At 34.3% G+C, this 19,451-nt stretch overlaps 1 long non-coding RNA gene across 1 annotated transcript in view; it reads right to left on the bottom strand.

The window, feature by feature from the left end:
- LOC106982282 (uncharacterized) overlaps positions 1–19,451 on the bottom strand; it is a 458,722-nt gene that overhangs the window by 34,050 nt on the left and 405,221 nt on the right. Inside the window, exon 9 of the long non-coding RNA XR_008299853.1 lies at positions 9,913–9,976. This is a non-coding gene — a long non-coding RNA (uncharacterized LOC106982282). The remainder of the gene's footprint in view (positions 1–9,912; positions 9,977–19,451) is intronic.

Genomic DNA, 19,451 nt, shown 5'->3' with positions numbered 1-19,451 from the left:
ACATACGTTGGATTTCCAAAGAAGGTTATAGTATATGATCTTCAAACATAATGGACAACAGAAATGCTTTCTTTCTTAGGTATCATGAGGAACTAAATTTTTGCAGAATGCACTTTAGGAAATTATTTTTTCATTTATTGTACAAAAATAAACAGTAGCGTTATAATCAGACTAATAATACACTTTGAAATTCATATTTTGGTATTTCTAAGACTGAAACAATGTTTTGTGGTCTACAGAGTGCTCATGATGCTTCTAGGATTACATTGGCATCACATTAACTATAACAGTCTATCTAATGGCTCTATTTTTTAAAGAAACATGTTAATAAATAGCATATAATTCTGTTTAACTGCTTTTTTTTCTAATATAGTACTTAATATTCAAATTCACTCCATGCTCCAATTTTCCTTTTCTAGAACTTAACATACATAGGCTAATAAAGAATAAGCAATTTCTCTTTTGATTCCAGATTTGAGAACCATACCAGTAACACAGATTGCTCTAAAAGCATATTTTATAGTTCGTCATTCTAAGATTTCTAGAAAGGTATTGTAATAGTACTGGGAAAGATCTAAGAGGAATATAACAGGAAGTCACATTAAAGTAACATTCTCTCTTTAAAGTAAAAATAGTACTCATTATTGTGTGTTTGCAATTCCATATTGCTTTTCATCTGAATACTTCAAATGCTCAGAGTATGATTTTAATGGTGGCAGTTCACCTACCAGACTTGGGAGAAGAATGCTGTACAAGTGAACAAGCTGGATGTTGTTAGAGAACATTTGTTTTCACAGCACTTGTATAAGTGCTGGGAGTCTGGGTTTTGTTACTGTGGTTATTGGAAAGGTTGTTTTTTATATTCTGCCTAATCACTTCCAGGAAATTAATGGGTTAGCAAGAAGTCAGGCTCTGGTTGTCTATTCACCATGATAGCAAGTGCTTATTTATTTAAAGTAAAATATCAAATCCAAAGATAATAGGCTCAAGGACATATCACAGAGTAAAGTCATGGAAACTCTGCTGTGACTTCTTTAACCACTTGAGAACATCTGGTTTTATAGGCCTTTTTCATTGTGAGAATAATACTGTGTCTGAGCAATTCTGAGTTAACTTGTTCTTAGTACTTCTATCCTATAGCTGGACCACATGGCTGCCTTTGGTGACAATGAAATTATCCCGAACTGTAAGTTCCAGACACCTCACTTCTGTATTCCTACTACTACTAGATTTATAACCATGCCAAAGGTTTTCAACTAGATAGGCCTTACACATTACGTTAGAATCATCACACATATACATTTCTAGGCCTGGGGCTCAGCCAGCAACAGTGGCCATGTCTTGTCACACCAACTTAATGCTCACATTGTATCTGATATTTTAGAAAGCACTTTTGTGAAGTTCTTTTGTGTTTTGAATATAATAGTTGTCCTTAGAAAATCACCTTCAATTAGCCCATGTACAGTGCTGGCATATAAGTTAACAAAAGATTTCTCTGAATAGACAAGCCTTATTTTTCTTGGATAAAAAGAATACAAAAGTAAAAATGGCAAGAATATGCAGGGGACAAACTATGGCTCCAGGCTCTGCCCTATTTTTTCTAACATTAGTAGAATACATATTTTTTTCTCTTTTTCTAAAATATTTATTTATTTTTGAGAGACAGAGAGAGAGAGTGTGTGCACAAGTGGGGGAGGGGCAGGGAGAGAGGGAAACAGATGGATCTGAAGCAGTCTCCAGCTTATGGGAAGGAGCCAGATGTGGAGCTTGAACTCATAAACTGTGAGATCATGACCTGAGCTGAGGTGGGATGTTCAACTGACTGAGCCACCTAGGCACCCAATCTTTTTTTCTTTTTTTGAAATCAAAATAGTCTGGGTGGATTTACTGAACCCAAATGAATTCAAGGAAGAAGGAAAGGCTATAAAAATGGAGGGAGTTCCAGAGGGTGACTACTGTGTGCACCTGCTGGCCCTGGCTGCTTTCCTCTAAGCGTGGGCTCGGCTTTGCTCTGTTAACACACACAACAAAGGTAACAAAAGCCTAAATAGGGAGCATAAAGTCTTTCCAGAGGTATTGGCTATTTTACTGTTTCCATATTCAACTGGTCTACAATTTTGAGGCACAATTTTTACCCTTTTATTTCTCATGTAAAACATCAACTATATGCCAGGTATGTAAAAAACCCCACACATCACTGTCATCTTTTAAACCTCACTATACTCCAAAAACTACTATCACTATTTTACAAATGAAGAAAAATTAGGCTCAGATTAAACAATTTTACCCAAAGCATTGAAATTAATAGGGAAAATAGGAAGAAATGCATATAGAAAAATACCAAAGGCAGACCCAAGAAATGTCTCATGATTTTTTTAAATGTTTATTTATATTTGAGAGAGAGAGAGAGAGTGAGCACAAGCAGGGAAAGGACAGAGAGAATCCAAAGTAGGTTCCAGGCTCTGAGCTATTAGCACAGAGCCAGACACAGGGCTTGAACTCACAAACCGTGAGATTGTAACCCAAGCCAAAGTCAGCATTTAACCGACTGAGCCACCCAGGCGCAATGAAATGTTTCATGATTGACCCTGGCCAATCATAATCCTGCTCCCCTTTGCTGGATACATACTTTTCTTACATTTCCTGTAGCTATGGGTGGCCATATGATCCCAGTCAGGGGCAAGAAGATTTTTGTGTGGCATTATTTCTTTGAAATTCAAAATCACAACCTCTCAAAGAGAAGACCTTACTCATAATCTATCTTCTTTCTGAGTTGCTTGTGTAAGAAAATAATGTTTGTAACTGTGACAGCCATCATATGAAAGACAAAGATGATAAGCCCATGTGATAAGGAGAGTGGGAAAGATGTAATGGCCTGATGATAACATTGAGGCACCTAGTAAACTCTGGTCTATCTCTAAAATTTTATAACTTAACTGGGTTAGGAAAGACTTCTCCAAGGGAACAACAGAGACCTAAAGGATCAGTAAGAATTAATTAAGCAAAAAGATCAGAGTCCTCTCAAGCTGCTATGTAGCATCATGTATTCTAAGAATTGAAATATATGATATCATGAAAAAAAGGATTAACCTCACTAAAAGAAACATTTGACTAGCAGTCAGCTCCTGGAAGATAATCTCTAAGCCCCTGAAGAGTTCTGCCTGAAAAGAGTGTGTTTTCTTCATCTGAGGGCATCAGCCTACACCACATAGTCTATGCTAACAATATGATTTATTGTGGGGCCTTGGAAGGGTTTGAGAGTTTGGAAAGGTTGAACCTCTGGAAAGGCTGGAAACCCATCTCAGTAATGCAAGCAGTCAACCATTTCTATGTGACATAGAAAACTCTAGAAACCAAGGCTGATAGAAACTCTAGAGACCAAGACTCTGGTTATCTTGTTAGCAATACTCCATGCATATTGTGACACATATTTGCTGAGAAAAGTAAGCTCTGCCTGCCCCCAGTAGAGAAGGACAACTGGAAGCTCCATCCTTGGAACTCTCCTGAATCCTGTTCCATATACCCCTTCCTTGGCTGATATTAATCCATGTCATTTTATTGTAATAAACTGTAACTGTAAGTAAAATACCTTTTTGTAAATATTGTGAATCCATCCTACAAATTATTAAACTTATAGTGTTTTGGCAAACCCTTGAGCTTGTAGTAGATGTCAGAAGTAATGATAATTTGCTCCTTCCTAAACGTTGTAGATGGTTTACAAATTAAACACAATACGTATAAGCCAAAAAAGGTAGTATTCCTTACTTACATTATTTACTATACCTGGTTGTTATCTTTCTATAGCTATTCTTGATGGCTGGAGATGGTGTGTAGAATTACATACACTTGATCATTAAAAGAAACTTAGACTGTTTTAATATGAAATAGTATTTTTTTGGATGAATCTATTTGTCCAGAAGATTTTGGATAAACATTTCTGTATTAATTTTCTAGGGTTATGTAACAAAATGCCACAAACTGGGTGGTCTAAAACAATAGAGATTATTGCATCAGCTCAGGAAATAGAAGTCTAAAATCAAGGTGTCAGCAGGGCCATGTGTCCAAAAAAATGGTAAAGAAACATCCTTCTACATCTTCCTAACTTTGGGGGTGGAGGATCTGATAGAGATATTTGGCTGCTCATCTTTCAGCTGCAGTACTCAGTCTCTGCCTATGTCTTCAAATGACATTCTCCCCTTTGATTGTGTTTAAAAATTTCCATCTTATCATGAGGACTGTAGGCATACTAGATTAAGGATCCATCCTCCTGCAGTATGAAATTGTCTTAGCTAATTATATACACAATGACCCTATTTCCAAATAAGGAATATTCTGAGATTGCATTTATGACTTCACATATTTTGGGGAAACAATTCTACCTATAATTGTTCTTCTATTTCTTTTACTTTTTTTTATGTTCATAAAACAGTGGGGTATATAAGAATTGCATGCATTCTGATGATGAAACCTAGCTCAGTTCTGTGCAGATTAAGGCTTTGGTAACTCAGTGGAGTGCTCATGCTTGCCTGAATGTGAAGTCCAGCTAATGGGCTGGCAAATTCTCTCAGGATCTGCTCTATGAAGCTACTGGGATTTCATTACAAATCCAGGTATCTATTGAAAACTTCTACCCTTTTTTGAGTATAATTAAGAAGAAAAATCAGAGTGCTTGGTCTGACCCCTCTATTTCCTCTCCAGGTTCTATTCCACTTTCAATGTGGTAGACATTTGAGAATGGCTATGGGTGTAAAGGGAGGGAATGGTGAGAGGGGAGGGGATATATACTTCATTTCTGGAATTGGGGAAGTAAAAAATTCAGCTCTGCAGTAGGTCATTAAAATGCAGTTGCTGTGGAGACACTCATTGGCATGATTCTTCCCTTATTTTCAAATCTTCTGAAATATTAATAAATTATACCAGATCAGACGATAGGATCAAAATAAATGCAGTAAGTACACTTTTACCCTTGAACTTCTATTTACTAAAGATTAAAACATAACTCTCTTCTAATACCTACATGATGGTCTCTTATCTAAAATTAGAAAACATGTTTCTCTTGTGCTATGGATTTAATCAAGAATGATCTTATAGCCTAGCAATGATTTTGCTGGCCAAGTGGCATTAATTCTTTTGAAAAGTACTTAAACTATTTATACAATTCATGAAGATCCTCATGGTTTTATGCTTTAAGGTTAATAAAATTTTAATTCATAAAATTTAAAAAATATTCTATGTTATACAAGAAGGACATTTGGACTAGAATTTACTGAGTTATGACATCCTGGTTTTCATTGTAAAATGCCCATATAATTTTTTTGGACCATTGGTATTGATATTGTCAGAATACCAGACTATGCTTTTATGTGAACTATTGATATAATGGCCCATTTTTATAACAATCCATTCCACATATGATACCCAGGCAAGATTTTGAAATCATACTAAAGTTCCAACTCATTGGGATGTCTTTAGCTCTCCCCACAAGTCATTATAACACAGCCACAGGAATTTTGTATTTGTTGCTTCATATGCTTAGCATGCTCTTTCATGCTTGCTGCATGGCTGACTCATTTCCATCTTTCTTGTTTAAAATGTCATCTTTTGACATCTCTGTTAAAATGTCATCTTTTCATAGAGACTTTATATAATAATCCAAACAAAATCAGCCCCACTAATAGCTCTCTATGCCATCCATATTCTTATAGTATTTCATTAGTTGTAATTTTTTCTACCTGAAATGATCTCATTTTAAGACTGACTCATCTGTCTACATTTTCTAAAATATAAATCCTGTGAAGATAAGGATGATATATGGTATCTGGAATTAACTAAGTATCCAATAAATCAAGATGAAGCATTAGAAACAATAAAACATGATTTCAGCTAAATTAATAACTACAATCTGTAAAGTTCTGTGATCTCCTCTAATAACTTTCCATCACCTTTGATTTGGAATAGGAACATTGAAAGCTGGACTAGAAGGAGAGGCACTAGGAGGAAATTGAAAATCAGGAATTTGGCAATTTTGAAAAGAATAAAGTATAGGTACTGAGAGAAGGAGAGATTGAGATAAATGTAAGATATGCTCTTAATAAAATTTATGTTCAAAATGGTTTCACTGACCCCATACAAAGCATATCCCCAAATATGTTTTCAAATGGGATCCTCCATAGACTGACTTTCATAAGATTAGTAGAATTTGGCTTGTCCAGAAGACAGGACAAGGATTCTGAGTAAAAAGTAGATATAGAGGGCCAATTTTATATAGAAGTTAGACCTGAAATAGGTCAAGAGGAAAACTGCTTCGTGGAAGGCAAGGATTTTTTAGTGTCTATATCTCCCTGAGTTATTTTCATCACATTTCTTTCCACTTATCCATGAAATTTTATTGGATTCACACTCTCAGAGTTCCTCAGGCATGTGGATAAACCAGTGAATTAGACAAGCCAGCTTCCTGATAGTATGATATTTATAGCCTAATAGGGAAAATAAACATTAAAGAAATAGTTATGCTGGTTAAATACAAAAGGTTGAATGCCCTCAATTATAGTCAATTCTTCCTGAAACATCACATAAGCAACAACAACAACAACAACAACAACAACAAAAGAATGATTAAAGGTTGTTATTTGTAGCACTCTATAGAGGGATCAGAGAGGGAAAATGCATTTCTGAAGCTTAAAAGGAAATGAGAGAGTGCATAGATGTAGAGTATGAGAGTCTAAACCCATGTCTGCAGTATGGAAAACAATAATTTTTTTAACCTATCACCATTCTTCTAAAGGTTCAAAAATTAACACTGCCATAGGCATTGGCAACTGTGGGATATGGCCAAGATTATAATTAGTAAGACTGGTGAGAAGTTTAAGGAGCTACAAGTGCCTCATCCTTTCCCTCATTCCATTTAGACTGTAGTACTATATCCCCACCATAGTATAAGATGGGGGTTGTGGGATCTGAGGAGAATTAAACAGAAGACTGTTGGAAGCCAGGCATGATTGAGGGTGGGGAAATCATATGGAAAAACGTAGAGAATAAAGAATCAGGTGTGTTCAAAATACCTGGAACCCCAGCTTTCCTCGAAGTCATTGTAATCCCGGTAAGATAATAGAAAATTGTGTTCTAGGAAATCTTTTAAGTAAAAAGTAGACAATTTAGTTCAAATTACATGGTTGGCTCCTACTCAACAATCTTATTACACACTCATAGATTTAAGTAATCTTAGTGCATATAGGATGGGACAAACAATTCTCAAATCAGATAAAAATCTCAGATATGTAAGATGGAGATTGAAGTAAATAAATAAACAGTAACTTCTAGGAAACACAATTTGAAAGGAAAATGAATGTCAGAAATATATTTTGAATATCAACAGTAAAAGAAGATATTTTAACATTTAGCAAGATCAGGATAGTATTAAAAACTATAAAGAGGGGTGCCCGAGGGGCTCAGTCAGTTAAGCGTCCTACTGTTGATTTCGATTAAGGTCACGATCTCATGGTTTATGGGTTCAAGCCCTGCATCGGGTTCCCACTGACAGTGTGCAGCCTGCTTTGGATTCTCCCTCTTTCCCTCTCTCTCTTCCCCTCTCCCACTTGTACTTTCTCTCTCTCTCAAAAATAAATAAATAAAATTAAAAAAAAATAGAGGTTAATGTAGTGGGAATCCCAGAAGAGAACAAAATGCAATCGTGGAAAATAAAAAGGAAAGCCAAACTGACTGGATGATCAATTCAGGCATGTCAACTCTAAACAGTGAGATCCTATAAAGAGTGAATTCATTAAGGAAAGAAAATATTCAAGAACATCTTCAGAGCAAGAATTTAAATTTTTTTTCCTATGTATCTATTTAACCTACTACTGCAACAAAAAATGAAAATAAACCCACACCACGTAGAAATTACTATGTGTTCACTAAACTATATCTCTTTTGAGTTACATTGGCTATGAAGTTTTTATGCTTTCTCTACTCTCTTCCCACATCTGCTGGCTCCATAGAAATGATCCAGCAGAGGACTCCTCCAAGGCCTTAGTAACTTTCAGAATGACAAGTTGGGAGGAGCCTGAAACGTGACGCAGAAAGCCATATTCCAAGTACCTCCCAAACTGACTATTAGTGGTAAGCTACAGAGATTTGGGGTTGTTTGTTATAGCAGTAGCCTATAGTATTAATAAAAAATGTGAATACTCACTATTTCCCTAATCTGTATAGATATAATCATATTGGTGATATGAGAAGAGGACATAGAGAAAATATGTTTGTGTATGGAGGGGAGAGAAGAGAGAGAAATATTCTTCATTCTTTTCCATAGTGGAAAGTAAATAAATAATGACAAGGTAAAAAAAAAAGTTTATTATTTAGAGATATGTAGGTAAATGTCAAAATAATTGGCTAAAAGATTTAAAAGATATGTTTATAGAAGAGTAACTGAGGGGTAGAATCTTCTCTTTTACTTAAGGACATTTATAAAACCATTTGATTTTTAAAACTGTATGAATATTTAACTTAGTTAAAATTCAATACAGATGAAAAATATTTCATTTATGAAAACTTTACAAATGTGTGATGAGATTGCAAAATTGAAGAAGTTAACCTGTTAGGAATGGTTAATCAGGGAAGACCTTAGAGAGGCAATGATAACATTGAGATCTGAAAGGTGACTTGGTATTATGTAGGAACTTTCGTACTCCTATCTGTTGCTATGCAAAATTATGTGATCCATTCATTTACTAGAAATCAAAAAAAGTTCTGTTTGAATATGGAAATAATATGAGAAAAGTATATCACTGAAACATTTTTAGAATGTTAAACAAAATAGGCTTAAAGAATTATACTGAATTGAAACCTCAAATCATAAAAAGTTAGTATAATGTGAGTTATTCAAGAATGATGCATTAAAATTTACATTTTTTAATTTGAAAAAAATATGTATAGAATGCAAGACTTTTTCTCCCTAATTTAACAATAATTAACTATGGTGGAAGAACACTTCTGCCATTAGCTAACGACAAAGTGTGTGGAAAAGTATGTACCTCATCCTTTTCAAAACTCAGAAATAATCAATAAAAATGTAGTGCTAGTATCATATGGTTTTTCACTAGACTCACGACTGCAATATATCACATTTTAAAGCTTCATCCAACTTGTGTTTTATGTTTAGTTCTCTAAGAACAGAACATCTAACCCTGAGCACAATAGACCATTTGTCCAATAACCTGTAGAGTAACTCATGCTTTTCATGGTGGAAATTTCAGGGCATTTCTTTTCTTCTAGAATAGTCTTCCAGTGTCCTGACATCACAGGCTGGTGCTTACTCTCATAGACAGGAGGCCTTTCCAACTCTATTGTGCTTATTCCTCTTTCTTTACAATGTTTTCTGAAATTAATGCTCACAAAAATAACTTGGGGGTGTGAGAAATAATTAGTTGAAAGAACAAACAACATATCAAAGTCCACACCCTTGAGCTAAAATGCAAAACAATGCTATTGTTCTTACAAGAAATCTTTTCTTGGCTTTCAATGTGTGAAAGCATGGAGGAGATTAATGACCCTTTAGTTAAAAGACTCCAGGAGAAAGTATCTGTAAATCATTTGTTGGTTTCTAGGAACATATAGCAAGAAGCTTTCATTACATGTTCTATTTTGATAATAGTACTCCTCTTTTTCTTCAAGCCTTTTCTTCTTTTCAGAGTTGCTAGCCTTATAATCAATGAAGACATGCTAATTACGTTTCTCTCCAACGTGGCCTCTATAGCACAAGCTTTTGTCTACCAAATCACTTCTAATGGGATTGCTGACCAACAGAGTCATTCCTACAAACAATTTTATACTCCTAAAGAATTGTATCTCTACTTCTTTCATTTGAGTTGCAGAAATAAAAATGTACAAAAATGACTTCAAATGTTTTGTTACCTGTATAGCACATTTCCCTGGTCATCCTTCTCTGTTCAAATTAGGAAATAACTGTCTTCTAAATCTGAAAAACAAATTCATTAGGCAATTTATCCTTCACTTAAAAATAACTGCTTTTTACCCCCTTCCTATATCTGTTTTCACCTCTTTGTGTTAGCTGATTTTCTTGGCAGTGCATAGATTATTCAATTTGGCTGGTAACATTTTTGGCTATTCAAAACAGATCTCAAATTATTGGCACTCAATGATTAATTATTAAATAAAGACTATATTACAGGGCAAGTCAGAAAATAATAAGCATATAGAGAAACCATATATAATGAATGTCAACACCATGGATGAAAACCTCACCATATTATATAGGGCGTGGATACAGTTATGGTTATTTTTAAATGAAAATTAAAAAAGGAGCAAAAACGTCCATGAAGAAATAAGAATGTACAAAGAAACAGATAAGAGAACTGCAAAGAAGGAGATGCAAATTAATAACTTTGTTTTTTTAATTAATAACTTCTATTGGGGCGCCTGGGTGGCTCAGTTGGTTGAACATCTGACTTCCACTCATGTCGTGATCTCCCAGTTTGTGAGTTCGAGCACCGTGTTGGGCTCTGTGCTGATGCTTCAGAGCCTGGAGCCTGCTTCGAATAATGTGTCTCCCTCTCTCTGGTCCCTCCTCTGCTCACGCTCTGTCTCTGTCTCTCTCAAAAATAAATAAACATTTAAAAAAATTAAAAGTTTAAAAAATATTTAAAAAGTTAAATAAAACAGATCAATGAATAACTTCTACTTAGAGAAAATATAGTCTGTGTTCCAGTAACACTATTTTTATGTATTTTTTTACTAAAGTAAACTGCCTAATCTGAAATTCAAAAGTTATGTGTTCCCAAATTATTTATCATGTTACTGTATCATGTACTTCACTTACTCAAAAATAAAGAAAAAAAAGGAAGACACAGGTCTGATGATAGAGTAATATGTTACATGTCAAAATTATTTCCTTTTCTCTCAACTTTTCTCTTTTTTTCTATGAAGTTCTCTAAAATTTCTGGTGCTACAGAGAATAGTTAAATATATTTTAAATGTATTTGATGTAAAATTACAACATATTCTGTTTTTACAAGTTTTTAAGCAATCAAAGACACTTTGAATTTAGCAATGTATCATTCAGATTAGCATTTTGATAAAAGAGATACAAAGTATTTAATATAAAATCTCTAATTTTATATTTTCTTTGAGGAATACTTTTTTCTATACATAAATGATAACTTTGAAATATGTTATTTTATTTTTACTAATCATTCTGCTCAGTAATCATGAATTGCTTAGCATAATGCTTGGCACAACTAAGTGAAAGATATATTGGTAATAAATTCGCAGCAAAGACAGAGAAATTATTTAGTGCTTGATTCTGATTCAGCATGTTATAAACACCCAATGCAAAAATATCCTCATTATATAATTAGAATAATGCATTTTATTTTGGCAGAAGGTTGGATCAGGGATAAATAGACTTGTATAATATCTCTATAGTTAATTCACTGTGGGGCACTTGGGTGGCTCAGTTTGTTTAGTGTCCAACTCTTGATCTTGGCTCAGGTCATGATCCTAGGGTCATGGGATTGAGCTCCACATTGGGCTCAAACTGAGCATGGAACCTCCTTAAGATTCACACTCTTTCTCCCTCTGTCCCTCTCCCCTGCTCATGCTCTCTTTCGCTCTCTCTCTCAAAAATAAATAAATAAAAATTCTGGGGGCGCCTAGGTGGCTCAGTTGGTTGAACATCTGACTTCAGCTCAGGTCATGATTTCACAGCTTGTTAGTTCGAGCCCTGCGTTGGGCTCTGTGCTGATGGAGCACAGGCCTGGAGCCTGCTTCAGATCCTGTGTCTTCCTCCCTCTCTGCCCCTCCCCTGCTCATGCTCTGTCTCTGTCTCTCTCTCTCTCAAAAGTAAATAAACATTAAAAAATTTTTTAAAAATTCTATGACCTCATATTCTTTACTAATATATACATTTTTCAAGTAATGGAGAGGACTTAAAGAATACTTTTACTTTAACAGTGGTTATATTATCTAAATAGTTTACTACATTTAGTAAAGCTTTTTTAACAGTGGCTGTTTTTAATGTTTATTCATTTTTGAGAGTGGGGAGGGGCAGAAAGACAGAGAGAGAGAGAGAGAGAGAGAGAGAGAGAGAGAGAATCCCAAGGCAGCTCCACAGTGTCAGTGCAGAGCCCGAGACAGGGCTTGAACTCACAAACCCTGACTGAGATCAAGACCTAAGTCAAAATCAACAGCCAGATAGATGCTCAATGGACTGAGCCACCCAGATGCCCTGAGGAAAGCATTTGTTAAAACAGAGAATAAAAAGACGACTTTGATGATAATAAATACAATTTTCAAATCTTTTAATTTAATTTAATTTAGTTTTTTCTATATGGGATGCCTGTTGGCAGAAGCTTGGACATGGTCAGGGTGGTTGGCAGTGTGGGATTTTCCGTGAATGTAAACAGGGCAAAAAGAAGGTCAACGAGATGCAGCTGGAGCCTGCAAAGTGTGTTATGTGGCTCCAGGCACGTGGGGGGAGAGTAAGTATGAGTCCTCATGGAGGTCAGGGAAAGGATAGGCTGGGATGCTTTGAGCGCCATAGTGGCTCAGAGAATGGAGGAATCAGACCTGAGGCTTTGCCTCCATGACCACTCTTTCCAGAGGAAGGCCCATCTCCCAGGATCTTGGGAATTCTATAGGATGGTGGTACATCCTACAACGAGAAACACCTGGGTGACCAAACACCAGACTCCTTGTGTCAGACACATTTGTAACAAGTCTGGCTCATGTCACCTCTCCAGCAAACTCCAATCTTCGTCACACCTAGCCCCCTAACCCACCTCTAGAGTCCCAATGCAGGGAAGCCTCCCTGTAGGGTGTATGTGTGGGAAGAAATAGTTACTATGATTTTATATATGGCATGTGAGCTCTTCATGAAAAACTACCATTTCTGTTTCCGCTTTAAAATGTCCAACATAATCTAAACGAATGGCTGGAATACCATCTATTCTTGTCATGTATATACATAATGAACCAACAAGTTCTTGATTCTCCTGTTTTTTTAATGTTTATTCACTTTTGAGAGAGACAGAGACAGAGCTTGAGCAGGGGAGGGGCAGAGAGAGAGAGAGACAGAATTCGAAGCAGGCTCCAGGCTCTGGAGCTGTCAGCACAGAGCCCAAGGTGGGGCTCAGACTCATAGAACATGAGATCGTGATCTGAGCCAGTCAGACACCCAACCGACTGAGCCACCCAGGCGCCCCAGTTCTTGATTATTCTTAATGGACATTTTCGTTATTTGTCACTAACGTTGCCATGTTTCCTGAGAAAAAACGCAGGCTAGAAAGTACTTGAAATTGCTCAAGAATTTAAGAGACGATAAGACTTTTCTAGCCACATTACGTTATTATCATAAAACCTCCTGAGTATTTAAGGCAAATGTCTATGTGTTGGTCATGCTTGCTTCATGATATACACTCATAGGTTTTATTGCCCTATTTTGACAGTTGGCTTGCTCTAAGGTATAATGTAGCTGAATCAGAACTTTGTTTCTTGTCTCTTCTGGGGTCTGGTTTAACACAAAATGGAACATGAAGTCAAAATAAATTTCAATATAAGTCTACAATTATGACAGCTAGGCTTTCTTATGGGGTGGATTTCAGCGAAAAAAAGCGCAGGACATTCTAGCATACTGAAATGTCCAAAGCTATCTTTTGGCCAGAAGAGAAGTAGATTAAAAAAAAATTCTTTGCGAGGATGGGCTTTTATTTTCAATACATATTTCTTAATAGGTTTTTTTTTTTTTCAGAGAATTTCAGAACTTGATGCAGAAAGACACCTGCTATACCATCTGCAGTAAAACTCTTGCTGCTTCCCTTCCTGAGAATGGATTCACTTATTGACCAGGGCCAGGGAATTAAGTTTAAAAGGCTAAATTAAAAAGGTATCTAATTTATTGCTACCACTTCCAAAAAAGAAAGTGTGAAATTAATGGTAACGTGCCAAATTTTGAAAACCAATTATGAGCAAAGAATTTCGAATTCAGAGATGGATGACACATAGCTCTTTCCTTCCAGAAAATACATTCTGGTGGAGAAGACAAATACTTCCATAATCAATTAAGACCAAATGTGAAAAACTATAAGAACATGGTTATACGCAATAGACTAGGAAAGCACAAGGAAGACAGTGATTAATTTTGACTGGAAGAATGGAAACTCTAAGAGATGGAGACTGAAATAGACTTTAATGAATGAATTCAAGGGGATCTTCCATTGTTTGAGGATAGAGAAGAAATTCAAGGTATAGGAAATCAGTAACCTGAAAAAGATAGGAAGGGTCTTCCTTATTTTAAATTTTAAATGTCAGAATTTTATACCTTGAAAAAGACACTGGACTTCATTTATTTTATGAGTCTTGAAATCACATTTCTTGTTACTCTAAATATAGATGTGTTTCTAGGAGGTACAGATAGAGGAAAGAATATTTTGCTGCAAAAATTAAATTTTGGTGCTGGAAGTCCTTTCTAACTGCACAATTTTACTGAAAAGGAAATAGCTGCTTGGAAGAGGCATTGATATCCACTTTGTCAGAAATAATTTTGCCTAGAAAATAAGATTCAGGAGTCCTGATTTGTATTCCAATAAACTCTACCTTACCTTACCATTACCACACATCTTTTCATCTAGAAGGATTGAGCCAATCTTTGAAAATTAAAAATAGAGCAACTAAGTCGTGATAGTAACAGACTTTCATTTTTTTGTCCAATCAATTAGTTTAACATGTGATTAATGAGCCTCTACAGTATGGTAGGCATGAGAATTACAAGAGGAATTACAAGAGGAATTACAAGAGGAAACAGAGTCTTTGCATGAAGTGCATATTCTGTAAGAGGAATTTCTAACAACTTACTAATGTTTACATTATCATCGTAATCATCAATACAAATGGCACAAATGTGTAATATATGCAATTAAGAGAAAATACAGGAAAGTAATTAAAAATGTATGTTCCAGTACTAAACTGTCAGTGTTTAAATATAGTATCTACTCTTTAAAAGCTGAATGACCACATGCAAATTATTTAACCTCTCTGTGCCTCAATTTCCTCTTTTGTAAAATTGAGTAACTATAATACTGAGTTCATAATGTTGTTGTGAAGCATTAAATGAGATAATACATCAAACACTGAAATTTACCTAAGATTAATTATTATTTTCTTTGTCACAGTCTTTTTTAAAATTTATTTTTGTTGTTATATGCCTTTTCTAGTCCTTTATTTTTAGTTCCTTTAATTAAAGAGGTAAAATAGAGAAAAAATACAGATATTTAAAGTGTACAACTTGATAAATTTTGCTCTAAGTATATAGCAATGGAAAATTTTACTACAATAAAACATTGAATACCCCCTGAATCTATCACCCCTAAAAGTCTCCTCATGTAATTTATAATCCCTCCTTACTTCTCCTCCCATCCCCTACCTGTTCCTAGGCAACCACTAGAGATTACATTTGCATTTTCTCGATTTTTATGTAAATGGTACCATGCAGATGTTCTCCTTTTGTATTACTTCTTTCATTCAGCCTAATTATGTTGAGGTTCATTTATGTTGTTGCATGTAGCTGTCTGTTCCTCTATATTGCTAGAAGTATTTTATTATACCAATTATGCCAAAATTTGTTTATCCATTCACCTGTTGATAGGCAATTCTGCTGTCTACAGTTTTTGGCTAATGCAAATAAAGTTGCAATGAACATTCATATAACAGTCTTTGTAAGTACATAATGATATTGTACAACTTTTCATGAGGTTATTTGCCATCCTCAGTCTTTTTTTTATGAAGTGTCTCATCTAAACTTTTGCTTATTTTTTATTGAGTTTTTTTTTTTCTTTTTCAGATTTAGGAGTTCTTTACATATTCTGGATACAATTTTTTTATGGTTTGCAAATAGTTTTCCCAGCATGTGGCTTCTCTTCATTCTCTTGGGAATGCCGTTCGAAGAGTAGGCATTTAAAATTTTGATGCAGTCCAATTTATTAACATTTTTCCTTTATGAAATAAGATTTTTGTGTCAGCTTTAAGAAATCCAGAGTCATAAATAATTTTTCTATACTTTTATTGATCTTACTTTTAGGTTATACATTTAGATCCTTATTGAGTTAATCATTTTTTATATTTAAGGTATAGAGCAAATTTCACTTTTCTCTGCAGGTAGATATCCTCTTTTTAAATTACCATTTGTTGAAAAGACTGTTCTTACTCCACTGAATTATTTTGCATGTTCATTAAAAATCAATTATCCTTTTCTGTTTGGGTGTATTTCTAAACTATATATTCTGTTCCCATGAGACCAATATAACACTGTGTCAAAAGTAGTTTTAGAAAGTCTTGAAATAAGGTATTATTAGTCTTCCATATTTGTACTTTTCCAAAGTTGTTTTGACTATACTAGGCTCTCTGCATTTCCATATGGAATTTTGAATCATTTTTACAATGATTCTAAATTCATTGTCAAAAATTGTAAAAATTTTGACAATTTTTACAAAACAAAGAGACAAAAAGCACTTCTGGGATTTTTATTTGATTAGATAAAATCTATAGATCAATATTGAGATAATTTATACCTTGATATCAAGTGACCTTACACATGACCACAGTTTATCACTCCATTAATTTAGATGTTCTTTATTTTTTTTCAAAAATGATTTTAGTACTCACACTATCTGTCTTGTGCATATTTAATCAAATTTATTCTGAAGGATTATATATTTTGTGATACTATCTTTATGGTTTATTTTTATTTCAATTTCTGAATAAGTCACCAGTACATAGAAATAAAATTGATATTTTTGTCTACTGATCTAGGCAGACTTGCCTACTGATACTCAGCAGACTTAACTACACTGACTTTCTTGGTGGGTTTTTTTTTTTTTTTTGTATGTGAGTTTTACAAAATTTTCTACGTAAATGGCCATGTCTTCTAGGAACAGAGTTTTATTACTTCTTCTCTGTTCTGGATAACTTTTATTGCCCTTTTTGGCTTATTTCACTGCCTAAAATCTCATAATTTGAGATTTTGATAATGTTGACTAGAAATGAGGATCTTAGGAGGAAGGCATTCAGTGTTTCACCACTCAGTTTACTATTAATACTACCAGGCTTTTTATAGATGTACATTATAAAATTGAGGAAATTCCCTTCTATTTCATTGTTTATTTTGTCAAATGATTTTGTACATCTACTGCAATGTTTATATGTTTTCTATTTTCCTTTTTAGTGTTAATATGGTAGGTTTTATTAGTTGATTTTTGGATTTTAAGCCATCCTTGAATTTTAAGCCAGGGTTGAGATAAACCCCTATGATACATTGTTGGGTTCAACTTAATAAAACTTTAAAGATTTTTGTATCTATGTTCTGCAGCTTTCTTTTCTTGTAACATCTTTGTCTGCCTGGGAGGTATTCTCTCCTCATCAATTATCTGGGAATATGTGAAGTATTTTGATGTAGTTCTTTATTAAGTATTTCATAGAATTCATTAGTAAAGCCATTGAGGGCTGGGCTTTTGTTCTCGTCTGTTTACCTTTTTAATCTTCACTGTAAACTCCATTAAGGAATATGTTCCTTTCATCTACCTTGTCAAGTTCATTTCATCTACATTGTCATTCATATGCCATGAATTTGTTAATAATATTCTCTGTTTATCCTCTAATGTCGGCAGAATCTCTGGTGATGTCAACTCTCATTTTTCACATTGGTAATTTCTGTCTTTTCTTGTTTTTTTTCCCCTTGATCTGACAATCTATAGGTTTATCAATTCTGTTATCCTAAAAATTACTTTTAGATTATATCAATCTTTTTATTGTTTTTACATTATATATTACATTATTTTTCACTTTAATATTTAATATGTCTTTTTCTCTGCTTACTTTGGATTCAGTTTACTCTTTGCTAGTTTCATAGGATGGAAACTGAGATGATTGATTTGAAAATATTTTTCTTTTGTAATGTAGGCACTACTGTTATACATTCCTTTAGTACTGCTTCAGTGGGCATTTGAAAATTAGGATTTTCTTTTCATTTCAATTCTCTTGAAATATTGTGCAATTTTCATTTTGTTTCTCTTTTGATTTTTGGGCTACTTACAAATGTGTTTCATTTCCAAGTATTTGTGAATTTTATACATATCTCTCTTTTATTGACTTCAAACTAAATTCAGCTGTGGTCAGAGAATATGTTTGCATGCTTTAAATCATTTTAAATTAGTTGACACTGTTTTATGGTCTATCTTGGTAAATATTCCATGTGCACTTGAAAAGAATGTTTTCTGTTTTCATTTTTGTTTGAGTGGGCAATTAACTTCTGTTGAAATGTGTGATCCAGAGTTTTCTGATCCCAAATCTTGCTTTAAAATCTCCCAAACTATTTTTATATATAAAATACTATAAATAAATATATAACATATTATTTCTATTAATATCATGTATGAATATATAACTATAATTTATCTCTATATAAGTAATCTATAGCTCTATAATTATTATATATACACATACATATATATAGGAGTATATAATATATATAAGTAATCTATATCTATATATCTATAAGCATAGATATATCTTATGGGTATAGATCTATAGTTATAAAAATATGAATACATATGAACTTAATTATTTTCACAGCATGAGATTCTTCCAGTGTGCAATCTTAAGACATGAAGTTTTCTTCAGTTGGTAACTATCACAGGAAAAGTTTTCTTTCATTATTGTCTTTTTTTTTTTTCAACGTTTATTTATTTTTCGGACAGAGAGAGACAGAGCATGAACGGGGGAGGGGCAGAGAGAGAGGGAGACACAGAATCGGAAAGAGGCCCCAGGCTCCCGAGCCATCAGCCCAGAGCCTGACGCGGGGCTCGAACTCACGGACCGCGAGATCGTGACCTGGCTGAAGTCGGACACTTAACCAACTGCGCCACCCAGGCGCCCCTCATTATTGTCTTTAAAGACATATAGTATAGCAATTTCAAGAGAAACATTCTGCCATATCATTGAGAGTTGTATTTCCTTAGAATAATGAACAATCTTAACTTGGCTTGTGGATCATTACTTCTCTCTTGATATTGCTAGAATTCTAGTATTTTGAACTATGGCTGTCATATAGCAGATCTATGCATTTTGTAAAGTGACCCTGGATAATTAGTTTTACCTTGTCTTACACAGAGAGGCATTTGATATTGTATAACCTAAATGAGTCTTCTGTGTTCTTCCTTGAGACATCTGGAGAAATATTTTTCCCTTCCCTGGATTTCTAGAATACTTAGAATTTTATTTAACTTTGGAATAATGGGTAGTACTCTGCCACCCTTTATCATCGGTGTACATGAAAGATTTGGTTTTCTCAGCACACACTGAAATTTCTTGTTCTGTTCACAGAACATTTGGTATAGAGAGATTGCTGGCTCCTTTCCAAAATATATCCTTTTCTTATTTCCTAA

The sequence above is a fragment of the Acinonyx jubatus genome, chromosome A1 (assembly GCF_027475565.1).
Source record: "Acinonyx jubatus isolate Ajub_Pintada_27869175 chromosome A1, VMU_Ajub_asm_v1.0, whole genome shotgun sequence".
Classification (NCBI taxonomy): domain Eukaryota; kingdom Metazoa; phylum Chordata; class Mammalia; order Carnivora; family Felidae; genus Acinonyx; species Acinonyx jubatus.
This window is presented reverse-complemented; position numbering and strand designations above follow the sequence as displayed.